Genomic DNA, 14,660 nt, shown 5'->3' with positions numbered 1-14,660 from the left:
TGATTTTAATGTTCCGACTAGGTCTGGCCACTAGTGTTGTATTTATGAATCAACATTTAGGGAGCAACTGTAGAGATATAACTTTTCCAGGGCAATTAATTGGTATCATTCTTTTTGGCTGAGGCTTTGCTTGAGAGATGTTTATACCAATAGGTTTACGTCAGCAGCTATACTCTGATATTTAATGTGTTACTGGGGGCAGGGGAAGTTTCCCTAACAAAGCTGTCAGCTGAAGGCTTCCTAATTGATGTTTACAATGAACCCAAGAAACTTTTTGGGCTGGTCACATCAGTGTTAGTTTTCTGTCTCTTGGGCAATGGTTACACGAACGTAGCAATGCAACTCTCAAGTTCATATGTTCTATGGATAGTACAAGGCAGACAAATTGTTTCATGAGAGTCTGGTGGAATCTGAAGGTAAATAAGTGACCACTGGAAAGTCCAAACAGCACCTTCTTTCAGTTCCTGAAATCTCATGAAATACCCTTGTGATTGGCAGATTTGCTGAAACCTTGCAAAAAGAGGAGTCTGATTTTTCAGAGATTTAATAGCTCCTATGTAAATATCCTGCATGCAACATAAAGTTCTGATATAGAAAAGAAGTCCATTCAAAGATCTTTGCTTTTCTTTATGAAAAACATTGGCAATCATCTCAAGCAGAACAGAAGCAATTGCCAGAAAAGATTTTCCCTTCCCTTTCTGCTATAGTTCGGCATGCCTGAGTCCACAGTCCTCATCAGTAAAACGGTCCAAGTCTCCAGCTTTGCCCCTTCACTTTCCATTTACTGCAGATTCTTCCAATACCCAGCTGCAGGAGACCAATTCACTATATCTGTGAGTGGGTTTTCATATGGCTGGAACTACATGTGAAAATCATTCTAGAGGTGCTGGCAATTAGGTCTTTCTCACTGAACTGGTATCCTGGGAAGTTTGAAAAGCAACACTTAAGCTGTGAAAGGGACATGTTTCAACTTCTATTCCATTTTTCACTCCATTGAAAAGAATCTATGCATCTTCACCTATAAATTACACTCACTAGCAGGACTGTTGCTGCTTCTCTACTGTTTTTTTCCAATGTATACCTTTAAATGGCCAGCATTTGTTAATATTCTAGCATTAGTCTTCAGACCATTTCAGCCTCCCGTCCTTTTTTCCTGCACGTTGAGCTCATGTCTTTCCTCACGTGTCCCTTACTGGACTTGTCACACTTCTGAGACAACTGGGCATAACATTTAGTGAACCCGCAATAAGCATTCATTGTAAAAAGAGGGGAGAGCTGGACAGCAGCAGCTCAGGTGTGCATCTGGCTCCAGCTGCTTTAGAACAGCTTGTTCTGTTACTGCTGTGCCCACTCCCGAGGCACTCATGCACTCGCGCTGCTTGCTCAGTCTCTGCAAGCAGCAGAGCAAGACAGCTTCTTTGACAATGTCAGCCCCCTCACTGTCAGGCTAAGAGGGTGAGGAAATGCATTCTTACATATTTTATCCAAAGCAAGGCATACCATGTACGGATATGCATAGGCTTCAGCAACAATAGACCAAATTTCCATGTATTTATCCAACTGTAAGTTATAACTGAAGTCAATTCAAAAGTTAAAAGCATACTTAAGTCTTCGGACCATGGCATTATTTGGTCAGATGCCCTTCAAGTATTGTAAATTGTCAAAGGGACATAGAAAATTCATTTATTTAAAGTTTGTATTAAATTCCAAGAAGCAGGTAGATAATTAAGGAAAAATAAATTTATCCATATTATTACTTCCTCCCAAACAGAGGAGGTAATTGTCAAAGCATATGGATAAGAGGAGCATTAGCTATATTACACCTCAGACAGTCAATTTAAAAGAAAAGTTCTAGCATCTAACATACACTGAAAATGAGTTTTTTGCTGAATAAGATGCAACCTCATAAATACAAAATACAGATAGAAACATATTATTCATACAAATCAATCAAATCAACCATTTAAATCAAGTTATTAATGCCACAGAATTTAAATCAGAAGTGTTACAAAAGAAGCTATGACTGTATAATTTCTTGTTTTCTTAATAGTTCTAATCCAGCAACTTTACTTAGACTGAATCTGAAAGAATTGTTCTTAGTTGTATTTGAAGATAAGAAGATAACCCAAAACACTGGAAAAGTATGTCTAGCATTAAAATGTAAGGGGCCAGATTATAATTGGTCCAGTGCAAGACTCCAGGTTAGGTCATTGGTTCAATTGTAGATATTTTTCAATTGTAGACTGCTCTAACAGTCAGGACATTTTTCCTGATACAGTAATACCTTGGTTCACAAACTTTCTGTTCACGAACAATTTGGTTCAAGAACAGAAAGTTCGGCAAAATTTTGCTTCCATTCACAAACTCCGCATTGGGTGATCAACACGATTGCGTCCATCTTCCCCTCACTGAGGCCACATGTCAGAGCGGGGAAGATGGCCATGTTCATGTGGGGAAGATGGCTGCAATCATGTTCGCACAAACATGCACGTGGCATCTTCCCCACTCTGACACATGGTCGCAGCTTCCACTAGTCAAGATCGTGGTCACAGACTCCCCCGCCAAACAGTAACCTCCTCCCAACCCAACTTCCTGTCCTCCACACCAGAAGTGCCTCAAGCAAGGTTTAGTGTTCTCTCTCTTTATATTCCTCTTTACTGTACTTTGTTTCATATTTTCGTGGTTAAAAAAAATACATATGGTTCAGAATGGAGTAACCTTATTTACATTGAACCTTATGGGGAAATCTGACTCAGTTCTTTAATAGTTCGGTTCATGACCAGAATCATGGAACAAAGTAAGTTCGTGAACCGAGGTACCACTGTATGTAGGTAGAATCTGGCTCCCTTTAACTTGAGTCCCTTATGCTGTGTCCTGTAATCTGTGCTGATCAAGAAGAGACTCTGGTCTTCCTCTTTTGACAGCCTTTCAAGGACTTGAAGAGTGCTATCCTATCTCCTGACAGTCTTCTCTTTATGAGGCTAAACATGCCCAGTTCTTTCAATCTCAGAGAATGGCATTAAGACAATCTTGTAAAACAGACTTTGGATTTGCGCTACTTCTCTGTTATACATGCAGCTTTTAAAATGATAGTTATCTAAAGGTACTAATTAACTGAGTAGAGTGCACTTAGAGAAGAAGGACTGAATGATTCTATTAAGAATAACTAACTTAATATGTATATTAAAATGATAATGAATATATTGTCAATAATGCATTTTATTTCTTGCAGCAACTGCAAACTACCTAAACAAAGCATCCACAAGAGCCACCTTGGCACAGTTTGAAATTAATGAGCAGTAAGAACCCAAAACTTCTTCCTTGTGCAAGGCAATTTAATTACTGTGAGTGAAGGTAGTGATTCAACAGAGTAGCTGTGTGGTGCCAAAACAAAGGAACTAATACTGAGTTCCCAGTGATTATCATCTATGAACTCCACATGAATTCTGTGTGGATCAGCATCAAGGACAAGTTGTTATACTTTATTATAACAAAAGAGTTGAACAATTTTCCTTTGGCTTGCAGTTGAACACACTGCCTCCAAATTCTATGTCCTGTACTGCTCTCATATAAAAGAACGCTGCAGTAGAGGAACATAGTCTTGGAATGAAGGCAAACTCTTTTTTAATTGTGAACTTATGAGAAATGGCCATTTAGAGCTCAATTTGAGTAGAGAGCAAAAAAAAAAAAAAAAATCCTATGATTCTGAGCATGCTGGGAGCTGTATGTCTTTTTTCTATCTAAACTTGCATAGGATTGAGTCCTTACAGGTTAATTATTGAAAGTTGTCCCAGAAATGGCAGAAAGTCAGAGGCCAATGAAAAGTGACATGCTGCATTTAGATGATGTTGTAGCTGCTCTGATTCCTAGAAGAGGAGAGGGGTTGCAATGGGAACTGAAAGGCTATTGAGAAAGAACAGGAGAGAATATCCATAACACCTTATCTTGATGTTCTGTCTAATGAAATTGGGATGGCACTGAGGGTCCTTAACATCATGGCTCACCTCAAAGGGTAGAAGACAGATACTTTGTTGGGCACAGCAACAGTTTGGCAAGGGGGGGGCAAGAATAGGACATCCATCTCCTCGCTCCAAAAACTAATCAGCTGGAGAATCTGTTGCTGAAATACCACTTGCTGTTTTTCTAGAACTCTTGCTGGACCAAAAGGGTCAGGTGGTCTTGGAGGGGCCAGTGTGGTGTAGTGGTTAAGAGCATGAGACTGGGACTCAGACAATCCGGGTTCTAGTCCCCACTCAGCCATGAAGCCAACTGGGTGACTTTGGGCCAGTCACAGACTCTCAGCCCAACCTACCTCACAGGGTTGTTGTTGTGGGGAGAAGATGGAGGAGGAGAATGATGAAAGCTGCCTTGAGCCCTTTGTAGGAAAAAGGCAGGATATAAATCGAAAAATAAATATAAATAAATAAATAAAATAAAGGGGCCATTCCCAAGCATACCTAATATTATGTGCCTCCTATTCCTGTTCAAAAGGGCCTAGGCTTTACCTAAAACCACATCCAGGAAAGGACACTCTGGACTCAAAGCTCATGGGTACAGTGAATCTTTTAAAAGATGAGGAACCAGAGGAGAATTGAACTTTGGCTGGTTCAGGAGGTTCCATGCCAGCAAGCAGATTTAGATCCTCCCTTGTCTGTTACAATATTTATTTTCGGTGGGTAGCTAGCTTTCAAGCACACTTTGCCTTAATTCGCTGTAGTTTTGCTGGCTGACCTTTCCAGACAAAAGCTTTACTTTCAACCCCTTGTGTTCATGAAGGGATGTTCAAAATGACATCAGAATTATGTGATCTTTAAGGAGTTTCATGTCATTGCTGATCCCACCTTATAGCTCATTATGAACACTGTAGAAGAAATAGAACGTTTCTTAACGTATTCATTTTCCTTATCCACCCATAGACAGAAATGCAGAATAACATCTAATCAAACAAAGCTTTTAAGCTATATGCCTTCAGTTATCTTTCTCATTGGAAGCACAGGAACATTTGCCACTGTTTGTGGAAAAGAAATTAAAGTAATATGGATTTCTGTTTCTACTATCAGCCCTGAGGGGTAAGGCAAAGGGAGTTCAGCTACTGTCCCCAAAAGCCTGAACTGTGCTCTGTATCAGAGAAATCTGAAATAGCCTATGCAAACCGTGGCTTCAATGAGTTGTTATCATAATCCTATTATTTCAGGGATTTCAAATACGAAGTGACCAAAATTTCATGGAAATTTTGTGAAAAAGGACTGGATCATTCTCAAACACTTTTGACAATTATTTAAATAAGCGCAGAAAGTTCACAGCTACAAGTTATTCCATGGAGCATGTTATTCCAGCATCAAAAAGATCAAGCATTTCTGATGACTTTCTGAAGAGATATAAATTTACTTGATGCAGTAACCTTAAAAGGGAAAGTGCAAAACCTCATATGGATGGGAAACAGAGCTTTCTGCAAACTGTGACTGCTGAAGGGGAATAAGAGTCTTTTCACAATGCTAATCCGTATCCTTGGCATTCAAGCTTAGTTGACTGTACTTGTTCTCTTTTGTCTGTAAAAAGAAAAGCGATCAATAGGAGCCACCCTTTCATTCACAGCTAACTGTGCCACTAGTGATTACAGCCACACATTATCTAGACTGTAGCTGTACAGATGGGGCAGGGAGGTGATAATACTAATAATGCAAACCGAAGGATCAACTGAAATAATCCCTTACCAAGAATGCAGGAAAGTTAAAAATAAAGTAAAGCTATGAGGGGGTAGGAGCAGCTGTTTCAATCCCTCAAATTGTTTTCCTTCCATTCTACTTTTTCAAAGCAATTATGGAACTTGAAAGATTAGAAAGATACAGGTTGTACAATATAAAAAGCATTTTTGTACAAAAGAATGTTATTTTTCTTTTCCAGGCTGGGTGATTCAGGCTTTAGTTTTGTGCACTCTTATCCAGGAATCTTTTCCGAGAACAAAAATATGCTTAGCATTTCAGTATTGTGCTTCAAAGTAGATGCCACATTTTACATGAAAGGAATTACTGAGAACAGTGTGTGTGTGTGTGTGTGTGTTGCCTCATACGGAGGCAACACACGCATTTCATAGTGTGGCCCCACATCCTGACATCCGTTGGTCCTTCTTACCAGGAGAGCAATTGAGCCCACAGATTCACACTGATTCTCCATCCTTTCACTATACTAAATCATATCCATGGCAATGCTCTCTGCTATGTGGAGATAATATCCTGTATAGACACAGATGCCACAGATGGACATCAAAGAGGGCGTAAAGCTGGCCCTCTTTGATGGAAGAGTTCCATAGCCTGGGAGTGGCCGCCCTCTTGTGGGCCACCACCAAATAGACCTCTGAAATAGGGAATGGAGTTGTTGCTAAATTTGTATGCTACCCTATAGCCCATAGGGGTCTCTGGGCAGCTTACAATACAACCAGAAAATACATGTTCCATACAAATACAATAATATAATCAAGCAATGCAATATTTAACCATAAGCAATGCAAAATCAAAACAGAACAATGATATCAATACATAATACAATACAGTGCATAGCACAAGACAAAATATCAGCAATAATAAGATACAGCTCTAATCCCACACACACACAAAGCCCAATTACCCATCAGTACTAACTAAATAAACACAGTCACACAGCCTCACCTTCACATCTCCCCTACGAGTGCCCGCAGGAAAAAAGGCCTGGTGTGTGAGGTCCCACCCAAAAGGTGTACCTGGTGCGATGCGGCATCCTGTTCATGGCTGGCTCCTCTTGGAGTGTCTCCCCCCTCCCGTGTCTCCTCGACAGCATTGACATTTCTCCCACTAACAGTGGCGCCCTTCAAGGTTGAGCTGGAGAACGTGGAGGGAAGGGTGCAGCTGGCCCCCACATTGGGCTGTGGCAGGCAAGAAGTGGCGGTGGAAGCAGCAGGCAGGTGACCAACCCAACATTATCTGGGATGGTGGGTTGAGGGAAGGTTTTGTGTTTGTTTCTCAACAAAGGGATCATACTTTGCCATAAATAAGGGCTTCTGCTGCCCCACCCACTCAGCCAAGGTTGCTTTTATAAGTCAGGAGGGCAAGGGTCACCACCCAAGTAATAGGTCTCACGCCTCTCCATGAATCCTGGCCAGATTCTCAAGCTGTATGACATATCCTGCTTACAAATGAATCAGGAGGAGTCAAAGTTACATTTAACAGATGTGTACCAACTATGGGATCCAAGTCTGAATGCATACAATAGGTTTTATCTGCAAAGTGTCATGCAGTAGGATGAGGATATATTTTGAGCTGCAGGTGTTTATCATGACAGCCCTCCCCTCTCCATCATGTCCTTAAGAGAGTTAAACATTTAGGCAGCTGAGTCGCCAGATCTGGCAGTTTTCATCTCCACCAGGAACAAGCCTTTTCTAAAGCTACTGGGTCTCAATTCCCAGTCATCAAAAATAATTTACATTAAACAGGGAACAATATATTGTTACTGGAGAAGTTAATACTTCACCCCAACTTCTCTGAGGATTGTAGCTAAGCTCAGAAGGAGCACAACAATCTGAAGGAATAGCATGTGACTTCAGCATCCCTGCTAATCAAAATTTCCCTTGAGTCCGTGCTCCTCTGCTGCTAATTAGTTTTTTTAAAAGCATATTAAGTATGTTGAGTGGTTGCTGAGAGGACAGCTTTGTTTAGTTCTGTCTTCCTCCCAAACTCTGCAACTTGGTCATACTGATCATTGGCTAAAAGAGTGGAAGGGCAGCGGTTGACAATACAAGAGGCAACAGTCACAATTATATTCTGACTCTCGGGTCTTCTCCCATGATTACTTATTTATCTCTTTAAATGTTTTAAAGTGTTTTTCTTTAGGAAGTGGTTGGAAAAGCACATGAATTTCTGCAACAGAACACCCACATTAGAAATGGGATCCACATAAGAGGAAACATGGCACATTTATTTTATTTATTTGTTTTCGCTGTATATCTTGCCTTTTTCCTACAAAGGGCTCAAGGAAGCTTACATCATTCTCCTCCTCCATCTTATCCCCACAACAACAACCCTGTGAGGTAGGTTGGGCTGAGAGTCTGTGAGTCTGTGGCCCACAGTCACCCAGTTGGCTCCATGGCTGAGCAGGGACTAGAACCCAGATCGTCTGAGTCCCAGTCCCATGCTCTTAACCACTACACCACACTGTCAAGTCCATCATTCTGTCTCCTCAGTAAACAACCAGCTGCTGATGGCCACCCACAAGAAGGACATGTGTACAGCAACACCTTCCCACCTATGTTCTCTAGCAACTGTTGCATATGCATATTGGCATATTGCCTCTGATACCATAGGTATAATATATCCATCAGGACTCGTAGCCATTGAACTCTTTCTCCTCCTTGGATTTGTCCAGTCCCTTTTTCAGTGGTGGCTATCACTACATCTCATGGAAAGAATTCCATAGTTGAATGATGAGCTGTGTGAGGAAGTACTTCCTTTCATCTGTCCAGAATCTTCCACCAATCAGCTTCATGGGATGATGCTGATACAATGAGAAAGGGAGAAAAATGTTTCCCTTTCTACTGTCTTCATGCCATGCATAATTATATGCACCTCTATCATGTCTGCTCTTATTCCTAACTATAATCAGCTGTATCCGAGAAGTACCAGTGAGATGCTATTTGCTGCCTGCCTTAGTTACATCTCACTAAATTTTTTGGGAGAGCTGCTCCACTCAATCACTGTGGTGCATTAGAAGATAGTATTGCACTGCTTCACCCATAGGTTTGCTCAGAGGAGTTCCTTTTCTTATTCATTTATTTATTACATTTCTTCATTAGGCTGTACTGGATTGTCACAATAATGATCAATTTACATGGTTTTAAACCTTCAGCAATACTGATGCTAAAAGCAAAAAAACGAGTAGGAGCAGAGAGCGGCACACAATAAAACACTTCCACAAATAACACAGCAGAGCTTAAATCCATGACCATAAAATGTAAACAAAGAACCACTAATTCATATTTACAACTGCCTTTGGGGCCAATCTCAGCCTCAGTGTTGCCCATCTGTAAAACAGACATTTTTTGAAATGCCTCCTAAACACATAAGAGCACTCTTAGACACACAGAGTCCTACAACTCCCAGTATCCCCCAGCTAAGATAAATTGCTGGAACCTGTTGGAGTTGTAGAACATACTTTCTGCCTGAACATGCATAAGATGGCATGCTGACCCTTTAACAATATACCAGGCTTCTCCTCTGGTCTGAACTAACCCTGAGCTACCGGGATCCACCCTTCACCCCACTCCTAACCTCAACCACCAGGCACAAGGGTGTAGCAGCCCTAATCAGCATTGTGGCCACTGTATTATAGGACAGGCTGTCATTTCCCTAGACTGAAATGACTTGAGGTGTGTAGGAAATGAGGCCAATAAGATCTATTTACAAATAAATTAGCTTATCAGATAGTCCTGCATTTGTTTTTCAAAGAATTGGAATTATGTCTGTGTGGGTTTCCAGCAATGCTTTTAGGGTAATATGAATTAAGTCTTTGAGTGCTCTCCTAAGATAAGGATTTAAAGAGGGCAATGTGTGACTGGCTAGATTTCTGTGAACAAATGAGCAAACAGAGCTACCTGCTATTCCTATCATGTTGTCATGGCTACCAAATACTATACTTCATAAAAGAAGTGTATGTTTGATTAGGTTTTCCTGCTGTTTCTAGCCATTGCATTGTTTGCAAAGTGGTGTGTTTGTTGCTAATACGTGGTAGGACACCTCTAATTTAAGAAGAAGTTGATTATAAATACATACATTAAATAATTGTTGAGGGGATCCAGTGATGCTTTTGTGGTACATGAATCTGTAAATAGTCTCCAGGTCTGTGGAGACAATAAATTAGTCTGAGTGTAAGCATGCCTTTATGGAAGATTTCTTCTACACTCTGGGTAGGATGAGGGCCAGAAGTGATTAATGTCACCTGGGGACTATTTGGCAGATGTACAATGGTTGCATTCTCACATCACATCAGGCCGCCTGGCAAATAGCTATACAGTATGAGTTGTCCATGCAACAACTCATTGTCCACCTAGTTACTGGTCTCTCTCGCCTTCCCCCTCGGTGTTCCAACTAGACCCCCAGTGTCCTTAAGAAAGAATCCATCTTTTCTCCTCCTCCCTGCTCTGATCACTACCCTTTCCATTCACCAGAAGTCTCAAAAATACAACTGGGGTCATAATCTTTTTTTTTTTGGTCAGTTGCATTGGACAGTGATTTGGCTGTCCAATATATTTAGTGTTGTTCTGTGTATTTTTCAGCAAGTAGGTAGAATAAGTAGCATACATGGAAATTGACAAGGCAAGGCTCCTTGTAGGCTAATTTGCACATAGGGATCCATTGTCAAGTTGTTAACTGAAAAGCACTGAAAAGGAAGCAGGGAGCAAAAGACGTAGGTGCACCAAAGGAGAGGGGACAATTTAATACACGCAATTAACTATTGAACTGACACTTCTCAATGTCCTCCACTTTTTCAATGCTTTCCTGATTCTCAGCTATTCCAGAGTTGTTCTCACAGAACAATTACTGCTGCAGTTACTGTGGTTTCCTTTAAAATGCAGGGGGGGGGGTTGTCATAGAACGCACTGGAACAGCATTCCGGCACCTTTTTTTGACAGATTTTTCCAAGTGATTGTGAATCGCCCTGTTGGGCATAGCAGATTGGTGGCAAAAATCATTAACATAGTGCCTGCGGGCTGCTTGTGTGTCAGCGCTGATTGTCGGTGCTGATTGTGAGGGCGCTGCTCGACTTGGGACGCTGCTCGGCTTGGGATCGGTCATGTGGTCGCGCGCTGAGTGCTTACTGCCGGCGGCAACCATTGTGTAAAAGTGTGACCCCAAGACGTGAGTTCCAGCACCTTTTTTTTTTTACAAAAAAAGTGCTGCAGAAATATATACACATTTAATGTCTTGGAAGTAAATGGAGGAGAGCTTCATGTGCATTAACTGTTCTGTTATTTGAGGAATTACTGAAAAAGCAGAGGATACTCAGAATGATCAGTTCAACACTTAAAAGGAACAAGATTTCCTTATTATGGGGAAGGCATTGCCCACACAGTTTTAGTGAACCCACATTTGCCATTTTCTTCCCCCTTTACCCATCCTTTTCAATTGACAACTTAGAAATTGGGTCCCTGGCAACCAAATTATATATACTATATCTATATGGGGCATACAAATTAACCTATATGCAGTGTCTTATCAGTCTTGTCAGTCTTTTACCTACTCCATTGGGTGAAAAGATGAGGAAGTTAACCAGGCAAGACTATATATCAGAAAGCCATAAAAACATCCTTGCACAAAATAATAAAAATGCTACAATCACTGTTATCCAATTTTCTGGGGCCACACTTCTTTTTTTAAAATATATCTAAGAGTGTTGGTCACACGACTTGGGCATCAATGGAGGGACTGTCACTGTTGGCAGAGGAGTGAACTCATGAAGGGTTCACTCAAACCTTGCCACTCAACCCATAATGAAGTTGCTTTCCCAGGTTCCAATGGCATGAAAACTTATAATGGATTAAACAAACCCGAAAATAATCTATGGGCTGTTGGGTGGCTTGTTGCCAAAAATTAAACCACACTGAATTCAGATGCGATGACAGCCCATTGTGTCCCATGATGGGTTGTCATGTCATGCAAACCCAGTCAACCAGTCTTTTCTATTCTGTCATCTGGACACTATGGACACAATCCTGTGCATGTTTATACAGAAAAATTTCTAAAACATCCCATATTTTCTAGGCATGAGCTTCAGGGCTTCTTTCTACATTAACTAACTTAAGATTTTGCCCTAAATCTGTGTTTGCACATGAACCCTGAACCTCCAGATATTATTAATCTGCCACCAAGAAAGGGGAAATGAGTAGATCCTGTGAATGGGAACTTTTGAAGGCATTTATAGGCACTAACCTTCCTTAACAAAGAATTTTAAGAACCTAAGAAAAGGCATGCTGGATCAGAGCAATGGCTTATCTAACCCACCATTCTGTTCAGACAATGGCCATCCAGATGCTTGTGGAAAGCACACAAAGAAGACACAAGTGAAACACCACCTTTCTGCAATGGTGTGTGACACACAATCACAAGTTTAGAAAGCTGGGAAGAGGAGAGAATGCTAGTCCTTTTTTGGCATGCTTTTTTCACTTGCTTCACTGAATTCCAGTAATGCACATCTGAAGTTTTTCCCAGGAGGAAAAAAGTTGTAGGGGTGGATCAAGCACCCACTACCATTTTTCCATGAAAATATTCTTTCCCAAAGTTGCTTGAATTTTCTAAACTTGGTTATAGCCTTTGATGAACAAGTTTTCATGTAATGTGCAATTTGCTCCAAAGGAAAAATGTAAGAAATCCTCCAGATGGCATTCCTAAATTGCACACATCAATATTGACAAATTTAATATTTACCATATGCAAACAAAGAACACTTGAGGTTTCTGTGTGGCAGTAAATACTTCGCAGTTCTAGCAGCCATTTGTTTAACTTGTTTCTAATAATACAATCAGCCTTGGAAGACAAACCAGAATTATTGCAAAGTGACTGAAGACTGAAAAAGGAAATATACGCATCCAACTTCTCTGAGCCTAAGGCTGCAGATCTATGCACATTACCACTGGAGAAAGAAGCTCCATCAGACTGAGTCGAATTTGCGCCTGAGAGTACATTGAAAGTGTCAGGCTAAAGATGGCTTTTCAATCAGGTTCAAATTCTATGCACATTTGCTTGAGTGGACATCCCATTAAACCCAGTAGGGCTTACTTCTGAGTAAACATGTATACTAGAAATGGTTATTCCATCCAATTCATTATATTCATGTCTACTACAAACATTTTCTCCTTTCCATTAAATTAGCACCTGAACTCTCGAAATCTGAAGCTTTCATCTACATGCGTAAGATTTTTTTCTCTGAAATTAAGATCATCTGAAATAGTCAGACATGACTTTTCCCTGTCAATCAACCCACACTATAATGAGCTAAGTCCACAACAGGATATTTTTATATTTTCTTCATACTACAGGATCTAACCAAGTTGGGTTCCATTTATGAGTTGGGTTCTTTCCATGAGAAAGAAAATGGAAAAGTTGTCTTATAGTGACTATTTCTAGTCATGTTATAGACTAATATTGATGTATATATTGCTTGGGCCTCTATATCCTGATTCAGTAATCATCCCTCATGATATTTCTATGACAGCTGGAAAGGCAGACTATAAGGGGCTACAGGCTACAAAGGGATGTATGGATCAAGGCGCCCTGCTTACTAGGACAGTTTGAAAGAAGACAGTTGAGAGCATCCCAAATAGTTAAAATGCTTATGTAGCAGCTGCGAAAACTGAAATGTTGTACACATGTAGCCAAAGGCACACTAATTAGTGGGAAATTAATGGGACAGTTAAAAGCTCTAATGATCAAAGCATGGAACATAAAGCATACCTCACAACGAAGCCCAGCATTTCAATGCAATGCAAGCATCCCTTTTTCACAGCCCTACCATAGCTGCTGCCACCGCCAAATTTTGTGACAAAAATTTGCTTGAAAACAAGGTGCACAGCATGAGTCTGCATTTAAGTAGAAACACACCCTTGGAAGCCTGTTCTGAAGCACAATCGCCTCTTTTTAACCAACCACTCTGCAGTCAAATTTTGACAGCAGATTTGGTAGTAGGAGACCAATGAAGCCCTCCAACCACCAAACATTGCCCACCCTGATAAATATGCTCAGCTGGCAAGATCTACACCAGAGCCTCTTCCATTCATCAGAAGAAGCTGTCATTACACTTATGCAAAATGCATTTACCACTGTTCTGGCACATGCTAATGTATACAGTTGAATCCCAGCATGTTGAAAACATGATCTTATGTCACACAATTTCAATTGCAGGAGGAAGAGGAGGAACAGTTGGAAAGGCAATATGTGAGGAGAAATGTCCCTTTTTAAAAATATTGGTTCTTTTTTCATCCATTACAAGCAAGTGCAAAGGAGTGACTGTGTACAGGGAGGGAGCTTCAGCTCTTTTTGAAAAATCAAAGACATGTCTTGCACCCTCACAAAAGCTCCTGGAGAAAGTGAAAGGGATGGGGAGAAAAGACTGGGAGATGGTAGAGCTACTGGTTGCCATTCTCCCACCTCTCTTGGGGTGAAGCTAGAGGGATCAATGTCCCCTTCCCTTCCATCCTAAAGTAATTTCTGCATGCATGACTTTCCTAAGCGTCAGTGCTATTGAAGTAAATGAGATTTACTTCTCAGAAAGCACAACTGAAACTTTGATTTACTTTGAAATAGACTTGTCTATGTGTATGTTTGTAGTTAACCTGAGGGGAGGGGAGGGGAGGGGAGGGGACAGGAATAGCAGCATGCTTCTATTCCCTAATTCATAGGTTAAGTCAGAGAGAGAAAGAAGCTGTGGGAGAATGAGGGAGGCAGAAAAGCCACTGAGGACTGTTTGGGCTTGTTGCCTCCTCAGAGTAGCTGCTGTTTTGTTAAATGTCAAGGGAAACTTTCTCTTGTAGCATCTCTCCTCTGTTCCAGTCCATTTAAGCTATTCATCTTCCATGGTGTTGCAAGTTTGACACACTTGAATGAAAGAAAGAGAGAAAGGGAGAAAGAGACAGAGAACAA

The sequence above is a fragment of the Varanus komodoensis genome, unplaced genomic scaffold (genome assembly GCF_004798865.1).
Source record: "Varanus komodoensis strain SLA01 unplaced genomic scaffold, ASM479886v1 scaffold17, whole genome shotgun sequence".
NCBI classification, from domain to species: domain Eukaryota; kingdom Metazoa; phylum Chordata; class Lepidosauria; order Squamata; family Varanidae; genus Varanus; species Varanus komodoensis.
The sequence above is the reverse complement of the archived record's forward strand: the minus strand, read 5'-3'. Positions refer to the sequence as shown.